The sequence below is a fragment of the Myotis yumanensis genome, unplaced genomic scaffold, assembly GCF_028538775.1.
Source record: "Myotis yumanensis isolate MYYU_CA2020_CCGP unplaced genomic scaffold, mMyoYum1.0.hap1 SCAF_8, whole genome shotgun sequence".
NCBI lineage: Eukaryota > Metazoa > Chordata > Mammalia > Chiroptera > Vespertilionidae > Myotis > Myotis yumanensis.
The window spans coordinates 22,235,331-22,244,704 of record NW_027223759.1 but is presented as its reverse complement, the minus strand read 5'-3'; positions in this window follow the sequence as shown (position 1 = coordinate 22,244,704).

The following is a 9,374-nucleotide window of genomic DNA, read 5'->3' as shown; positions in this document are numbered from 1 at the left end:
AAACCGCTGCCTCAGAGAATGGTCTTCTCTTCCAGAAATTCTTTTCTTTCTCAATAGGATCCTGGAGTTTCTGCTCCTTCCTAAAGCCAGGAAATTGATATTAGGATCCATTTGATTGGGAAGAATGCCCTGTTCTTAAGGCTTGTACATAATGAGTCATGATACCCCTACCACATCTAACTGCACAGCATTAGGGACTATCCTCCCCACCTTCTGTCCTTTGCCTAGGCTCAGTTGGGCTAACTGGCCTTCAGGACAAGGGTCCAGACACTTAAACCCTATACTTCCTCCTATAAAATTTCTAGGCCTCCTCTCTAATACCCTTCAGGCTTCAGATCCTTTCCCAAGATGCAGTTCACCTGCTTCCCAGGCCCCACCTGTCCACCTGGTTTTGTATTCCATGTGTGTAGCTGTCTGAGTCTCTGCATACCTCAGCCTCCACAAGCTACTCTGCCTGTAAGCTTGGTTCTTACCTGGAAGTTGGTACCAAAAGTGAACGAGGTGCAGGGACTGAAAAACAGGGCAGGTGGTGATGCGGGAAGGGAAAATGAAAAGAAGAAGCACTTGAAAGGAGGAGGGGATCTGGCGAAGGGGACAGAGACCAGGAAACACGGGATCATAGTGGAAGGAAGCTGCTTTTCTTCAAGTGGGATTTGGAAAGGTTCTGGCCCAGCTCCTTGCTGACGCCACCACTTAGCCTTTAGATGGTCAGGACCAAGAGGGAGTGGGGCAGCTCTGGCCCTTCCAAGGACTTACCACCCTAGTCTTCCATAACTTGCATGTTGTACTCCAGCAGATTGTGCCCCAAGGTGAGTAAAGAGCTGGAGAAGAGTGTCTGGGGCCTGGCCAGATATGAGGGGAGTGGGGATAGTGAGGGGCTGTTTGAGAATAGGCTTCCTTCTTCAAATGTCTCTACTTGAAACTTTCCTGTCATGCTCACCTGATGGAGAAGGGGTGATATGCAAGTGGGGGTGGAGTTGGATGGGTGGGCTGTTGGCCCTTGAACACTCTTGGGAAGGGCCCAGCAGAGACTTCTAGAAGTCTCTGAAAGAAGTTATCATCTAATTCCTTTGGACTAGTCCTAACCCCTGGCCCTAGCTGAGTTTTTCCAGGGCCAGGAATCCTTACGTTCTCAGCCAGGAAAACACACACACACACACACACACACACACACACACACACACACACACGCCACCTTCCTCTACTCTTTGGCCTGGGCTAGTCGCTTGGTAAAGTTCAGAGTCAATTCCTTGAGATGCTTGAATTCTTCAGAATCCAGATTGGACACACCCATCTAGCACTCCCATCTATCTTTCTAGATGGGACACTGGGGCCCAGGCTGATCAAGGGACTCACTCAAAGATGCATAGCAGGTTCATGGCAGAGCCAAGTCTGGACCCAGCCCTTTCCCCACCAGCCCCTGCCTTTCCTCTCTGGGGCCACAGTGGGGGTTGGGCTGTTCCAAACATCAGACTCCCCCCACATTGACAAAAGTCTTTTTTAAGGGACTGTGACCTAAATTATAATAAAGTGGCAACCAGAGGAAAATATAAAGGAAGTCCTCCCAGGCAGAGAGCACTGCAATGGCAAGTGTTCTGAGACAGGGATACCATGGCATGTTAGAGGAACAGATGGAAAAGTCAGGGGGAGAAGATTATGTGGGAGAAGTAGGCCCAGGACTGACCATACTGGGCCTCATAGATCATGGTAAAACACTTGAATTTTATTCTAAGTGTAGTGGCAAGTTAACAGGGGACTTTTAAGGAAGGGGATTTCATAATGTGATACATGATTTTAAAAGGCCAGTCTAGTGCTGCTGGGGAATGGATTGTGAAGAGCAAGAGTAAAACGGGCCTGTAAGGAGCCCATCACCCTGGTCCAGGGGAGACTGAGGAGGCCTGGACTCAGGCAGTGGCAGTAGAACTAGCACCCCCAGCTGGCCACTCCATCCAGATGCAGCCTGCATCTCAGGGGGCTGCCAGCCACTCGTGCTCTCCTAGGAAACTGGTTCCCTTGGTTCCCACTCCTGTGAGCTGGCAATTGGGCTTCCTAAGCCTGGATTGGTTGCTGGGTCAATGCACTCAGAGCCAAGTGACAGACCCACTTGTGAGGGACTGGTTACCATGGTACTTCTGCGAATGCAAACAAGGTGCTGTCATTCTCCAACCCTGAGCCCAAGGGAAAATCACAGGAGCCTGGGTGAATTATGTGTGGGAGCCAAGGAGACAGGCAGTTGGTGGGCTGAGTCACTGGGCTTACTCAAATCAGGTGTTATTGAAGCTTTTGGGGAAGGAGAGTGGATGAGGGAGGGGTGACCTCACCACATACTGATTCCAATCCTTTGTTTCTTCTTGTTTTAGGGCTTCTTTGAGCTCCCCACCCCCCATCGTAGGTTGCAACCTTGTCGCTGATTAAGACCTTGTGTGAAACTGCTCTACCCCATTGCCCTCCCCATTGTCCTCCAAAGGGGGGCAAAGAGGGTGGTTCTAGGACAGGGGTGGGCAAACTTTTTGACTCGAGGGCCACAATGGGTTCTTAAACTGGACCGGAGGGCCGGAACAAAAGCATGGATGGAGTGTTTGTGTGAACTAATATAAATTCAAAGTAAACATCATTACATAAAAGGGTACGGTCTTTTTTTTTTTTAGTTTTATTCATTTCAAACGGGCCGGATCCGGCCCGAGGGCCATAGTTTGCCCAAGGCTGTTCTAAGATGAGCCAAATCTGGATCATTAAAGTGGACTTTCATGCAAACTCTTTCTGTGATTTGTCCTGAGGCAGGATGGGTGGGGTTTGGACCTGGCCAGGGCCTCTGAAATGAAAAAGGTGGGACCAGGAAAGGAGGTGGGGGTGAGGAGAGCACAGCTCCTTAGTACTGATGGAGGCTGGTCTGTCTTGTTTTCCTCTCGTTGACCATTCCTAAAGTGGGTAAAGTGAGGGTGAGACTACAGCTGGGGTGAGACTACCCTTCCCAGCCTGCACCCAGCTACATTGTGTGGTCTAGTTGCCCACCCTTCCATGTCAGACTGGCCTGCACCCTGCTGTTTTATGAGGGTCTTCGCCTCCAGCATCACAGCCCCTGCCAGGGCTCTCTCACTCATCCTGCTCCCAAGAATCAACAGAGAAGTGCTGCAATGTGGACACATATTAACTATTTTGACTGGCTATTGCCAGTTTGCTCCTAGAAACTGAAAAATATTAAAAGGGAGTGGGTGAATCTGACCATCCATGCTCAGCCCAACTGAACACTGGAATATCCTATATGCAGAGCTTTATACTTCAAAGTACTCTTACTCATTGGATATTCACAGGTATAAGCAAATGGGTAGGTATCAAGATTTGGTGTCTCGCCGAGACCGGTTTGGCTCAGTGGATAGAGTGTCGGCCTGCGGATTGAAAGGTCCCTGCTGGGGTCCAACCCCAGCGGGTCCAGGGGTCCCCAAAGGTGTGGACAGAGTCGGCGAAGAAGGAATGACACGGAGGCTGCGTTCAGTTGATCATCATAGTCGGGTTCTCTTGTCAGGGTCTCCTGCCATGTTCTGTAGCCATGTTCTCTTGCTAGGTTCTCCAGCCAGGGTTCTCCAGATTCTCCAGCCAGGTTCTGTAGCAAGGTTCTCCGGCCAGGTTCTACTGCCATGTTCTGTCTAGGTTCTCCAGTGAAGTTCTGTAGCCAGGTTCTGTCCAGGATCTTTTGCCATGTTCTCTGGCTAGGTTCTGGTTAGGATCTGACGTTTATTGTCTTGTTACATCCGTATTTATACCAGCCGATTTTAATCCTGTCAATTTCTATTACAAAGGTTAGGGTGTTTCTTATCTCCATTCCAGGGAGTAAAGATTATGTAGCTTAACTACCCGCCTGGCACTTAATTAAGGGGTTGTATCCCCTCCCTAACCTCAGGGGAAAATCCCTACCTGGGGAAACAACCTTTCTCGGAGAGGTGACCTTGGTTAGAACACATGGCTCTAAAGGGAGCAAACATATTAAGAACAGTATGCTATATATGCCAGGTCCCTTGAAACATATGCTGTGCAGATGTTTCTTTCCTGCAGCGACTGTGTCAAGCAGCAAGGATGGACCGGCTTCCGGCAAATTCCCCCTTTTTTATTTTTTAAATGATAGCGCATGCAAATCAGTGGCCACCTCTCAGATTGGGCTGTTTAAGACTCGGAAGAAGACTGGCAAGCAATGACAATAAGCATAGCTATAAACATAGTGGATGAAGTGCACAACGAGCCTTGTTCTTGTAGAAGGTTACTGGTCTCTTCAGTCAAGGGATTTCAGCTGTCCTCAAGTCGGTGGTTTGGTTGTCCTTGTTGATCTGGCTAGCGGGCAGCGTCATTGGCGACAGGCTTCCCAAAGCGTCAGCGAGTTGAAGGGCTGCATCAAAGGGTCCATCAGGGCGGAGTCAGCTGTGTCCTCTGGGTTGGCCGATATGGATGATACCAGGAGGAGGAGGAGGAGGAGGAGGAGGAGGAGACGGAGGGTGGTGTGATATAAGGACGGATTAGATGGTCTGGAATCCACACAGGTGAGTCTGCATCCTGTGGAAATATACAAGCATCTCCTCTCCCCCAGGTTAAAAGTACATCAGGTCCCTTCCAGGCTCCTGTAAGTAAGTCTTTCCATTTGACGAAATAAGTGAGTTTCTGCTAAATGAAAGTTTCTTTTGCTGATTTACTCAGAGTCCTCGGACTTGGCTGAGAGAGTAGCTTCCACTTCTTGCTTTTCTACCATCTGTTGGGCCTCAGTCGTTAACTTCTTCAGCTGACCCTATGTTGGCACCTCAGTCCCTTGCATAGCCTTCCTTTTCTTCTTTTTTCCGCTTTTCTGTCATTGGGGCAACTCTAAGTCTTTGGAACGATGAGACAAGGAGCTTCTCTGGGTCCATTGTGGTGACGCACGTAATGCATTTACTCAATCCAAGGCAGGCATTAAAAAGAAAAACCCCAAATGCTCTCTTGTATGCATTTTAAGAGTAGGATTGGCGCTTTCCGCTATTACCTGAGTCCCGATCTATCACCCCAGGGAGAGCTTGCCAATCCTGCACTTTCCTGGGGTGGAAAGGCTGCAGTGGGGTTAAGGATAAGGCTCCTTGGGCCTACCTTCTCCCATGCCTCTACATTTACCTTTCTGGCACCTTTCCTTCCTCAGAAAAGCATGGAAAACTTCTTGTATAAAACATTTCATCTGACTGGGAGTAACCTTAACTCCTCCTCTGCTAGCAAGCATATGTGTTAAAAGATCAATACAGAGTCTTTTTTCTTTAGACTCAGTATGGCACATCTTCTCAATCTAAGGATCAATACAGAGTCTTCTTTCTTGGACTCAGTATGGCACATCTTCTCAATCTAAGTTCTGTACTATCCACCTTCTTACCCTACTTATCCTCTATAGGGGGTTCTGTAGCACCCTGGTGGAGTCCTATCCGTCCCGAGTGTGGGGGTTCTCAATGGGGGGGCTTACCTAGGGGAATCCTGTTCCAGGGGTTCCTAAAGGTGTGGACGGAGTCAGCGAAGACTATCCACCCTCTTCCTATGGTGGAGTCCTATCCGTCCCGAGAGTGGGGCTTACCTAAGGGTCCCTGTTCGGGCGCCAGATGCTGGGGTCCAACCCCAGCGGGTCCAGGGGTCCCCAAAGGTGTGGACGGAGTCGGCGAAGAAGCAATGACACAAAGACAGCCTTCAGTTGATTAGCAGCCTAGTCAGGACCTCTAGCCAGGATCTGTCACCAGGTTCTAGTCAGGTTCTCTTGCCATGTTCTATCTAGGTTCTGTCTCTAGGTTCTTCAGCCAGGTTCTCTTGCTAGGTTCTATTTCTAGGTTCTGTGTGTAGGTTCTGTATAGGATCTCCAGCCAAGTCCTGTCTCTAGGTTCTGTGTCTAGGTTCTTCAGCCAAGTTCTCTTGCTTGGTTCTCTTTCTAGGTTCTGTCTTCTGTTGTCTTTTTACATCTGTATTTATACCAGTTGATTTTAACCCTGTCAATTTCTATTCCAAAGGTTAGGGTGTTTCTTTTTCCAGGGAATAAAGATTATGTAGCTTAAGAGTGATTGTTCTTAGTTAAAGTGATTAACTACCCACCTGGCACTTAGTTAAGGGGTTTTATTCCCTCCCTAACTTCAGGGAAAAATTCCTACCTGGGGAAACAACCTTTCTCGGAGAGGTGACCTTGGTTAAAACACATAGCGCCAAGAAGGGGAGCAAACATATTAAGAACAGTATGCCATATGCGCCAGGTTCCTTGAAACATGCTGTGCAGATGTTTCTTTCCTGCAGCGAGTGTGTCAAGCAGCAAGGATGGACCGGCTCCCAGCAGGTCCCGGGTTCGATTCCGGTCAGGGGCATGTACCTGGGTTGCGGGCACATCCCCAGTGGGAGATGTGCAGGAGGCAGCTGGTCAATGTTTCTCTCTCATCAATGTTTCTAACTCTCTATCTCTCTCCCTTCCTCTCTGTAAAGAATCAATAAAATATATTAAAAAAAAAAAAAGATTTGGTGTCTCTAAGGGGTAAAGGAGTTGTATACATATACCAATAATCACTGTACAGCTAGAAACATAAGTTTGTATACTTTACCGGATATAAGTTATCATTAAGTAATAACCTATGAACCTCTCAACAATGTAAAAAGTAAATATGATAAAAAAATGATTTTGAAAAGGAGATGGGATCATTTGCTCTGATATCAAGACTTGGTATAAAGCTGTAGTAATTTTAAAAGTTTGGTATTGCCGAAACCGGTTTGGCTCAGTGGATAGAGCGTCGGCCTGCGAACTGAAAGGTCCCAGGTTCGATTCCGGTCAAGGGCATGTACCTGGGTTGTGGGCACATCCCCAGTGGGAGATGTGCAGGAGGCAGCTGATCGATGTTTCTCTCTCATCGATGTTTCTAACTCTCTATCTCTCTCCCTTCCTCTCTGTAAAAAATCAATAAAATATATTTTTAAACATATATATATATTTTAAAAAAATAAAATAAAAAAATAAAAGTTTGGTATTGATGAAAGGATAGACAGGTAGATCGATGAGACAAAGGGCCCAGAGATAGACATGCAATGTGGACATTTTATTTATAATAAAGATGGCAGAGAAGAGAGGGTAGTCTTTTCAATAAGTAGTTCAGGAACCACTGGGTACCCTTGTAGAAGAAAAATTTACTTTTATTCATAACTTAAAACATATACACACATAGAATCCAGGGAGATTATAGGCCAATGTAAATTAAACAATGAAGTTTATTCCAAAGCTTTAAGCCATTTGATGGTTTTATTTCACTTTTCTGAACTTCTACTTTGCAAAACTTTGTGATGAAGCATTCAGAAGATAGTATAAGATAATAACTTCATGTCCTAATGGTTGGAAAAGATTTCTTTAAAAGGAAGCAAAAGTGCTAAAAATAAAGTAAAATGTGGTACATTTAATACATTAAATTAAGACTATTGCCCTGGCTGGTTTTTCTCAGTGGTTAGAGCATCAGCTTAGGGACCAGAGGGTCACAGATTGGATTCCTGGTCAAGGGCACGTACCTGAGTTGCAGGTTCCCCAGCCCTGGTAGGGATGCGTGGGAGAGGCAAACAATCAATGTGTCTCTCTCATGTTGATGTTTCTCTCCCTCTTTCCCTCCTCCCTCCCTTCCATTTCTTTCTCCTTCTCCTCCCTCCCTTTCACCCCCTCTAGAAATCAATGGAAAAAATACCCTTGGGTGAGGATATTTTAAAAAAGATTATCTATAAACTCTTCCTTACAGCTGAAGACAGTGTGAATACACTGTCTCTGCTGCTATGTGAATACAAACTTCTTCCAGCTGTCTGTTCTGATAAGAATGAAAAAGAAAGAGTTTTTAAAGTCAGTGGTTGTCCAGTAGAAATATAATATATCATTACATATGTAAGTTTAAATTTTCTAGTAGTCACATTTTTTAAAGTAAAAATGAAATAAGGCTATGTCAACTCTCCGCTGCAAATTATTCAATTGGAAGCATACATCATCACCTATAAAGCATTTTGCTTTAAAAATTTTTTAGACTAGCCCTAGCTGGTTTGGCTCAATGGATAGAGTGTCGGCCTGCGGACTGAAGGGTCCCAGGTTCGATTCCGGCCAAGGGCATGTACCTTGGTTGCAGGCACATCCCCAGTAGGGGGTGTGCAGGAGGCAGCTGATCAATGCTTCTCTCTCATCGATGTTTCTAACTCTCTATCCCTCTCCCTTCTTCTCTGTAAAAAATCAATAAAATATATTTTTAAAATAAAAAAAAAATTTAGACTTGATCCAATCAAGACTTTAGCCATAACTTCCAGTTTATAGGAAATAAAAGGGAAATATATATACAGGGGAAATACTAGTATATCATGAGGAAATAACCAAACAAAGTCAGAAGAAAAGCTGACCTCATCTCTTCAACAAGAAAATATTAAAAATTGAAGATGAGGAAGGGGAGGAACTCTGTCTATGCTAATTTAAACAGAATTAAGAAAATAAACCAAACATAATGGTGGTCTATGACTCCTATTTTGAACAAAACAGCTGAAAGGGGCATTTTAAAACACAATTTGAGAATTTTGAATATGAACTGAGCATCAAATAATAGTGGACATTATTGAAATTTTTATTGGATGTCATAATAGCATTTTGATTATGAGAAAATATATTTCTTGGAGTTGCATATTGAAACATTTATAAGGAAAATGTGTATTATTTACTTTTAAGTACTAAAAAGAAGCAAATACGACAAAATACCAATAACTGTTAAGTCTAGATGGTGAGTGCATGAGTGTTTACTATGCACTATCATTTTTTTTTTGTATTTTAGAAAATTTTTACTGAAAAGCAAGAGAGTAAAGTGATCAAATTTGAACTTTAGAAAGCTCACTCCCTAGCTCATTGGGTGACAAAAGTGGAAGCCAAACACTCGTTAGATGATTACTGCAGTAGTCCTGAGGAAAGAGCACAGTGGTTTAGATAGGATAGTGAATATGGAGAGATGTGGAACAATGGGAGATACAGTATTTTGCAGGTAGACCATTTTTTTTAGTAGACTCCAGGTGGAAGAGGGCGAAAGAAAGGAGAGTCAAGGCTAAAAAGGAAAGCAAGTATGCACCAAGTGTTTAGTAAGTGACCGTGCAATCATTGTTCAAGCGATCCACATGAGCGAGGTGCTATTAGCCCTTCCATTTTACAGATCAGGAAAGGGCGCATAGAGGTTAAGCGACTTGCCCAAAGTTATATCCTCAGTAGGCGGCATTGCAAGCACTGGAATCCAGGCGCACACACAGAACCATTCCCGCTCTTAATTTAGATACCTTTGTGGTCACTTTTATGCTCCTCATCTTAGGGTTTATTCTCCCCCACTGGCGTATCTTTCCTGGTCCCCATCCAGCTA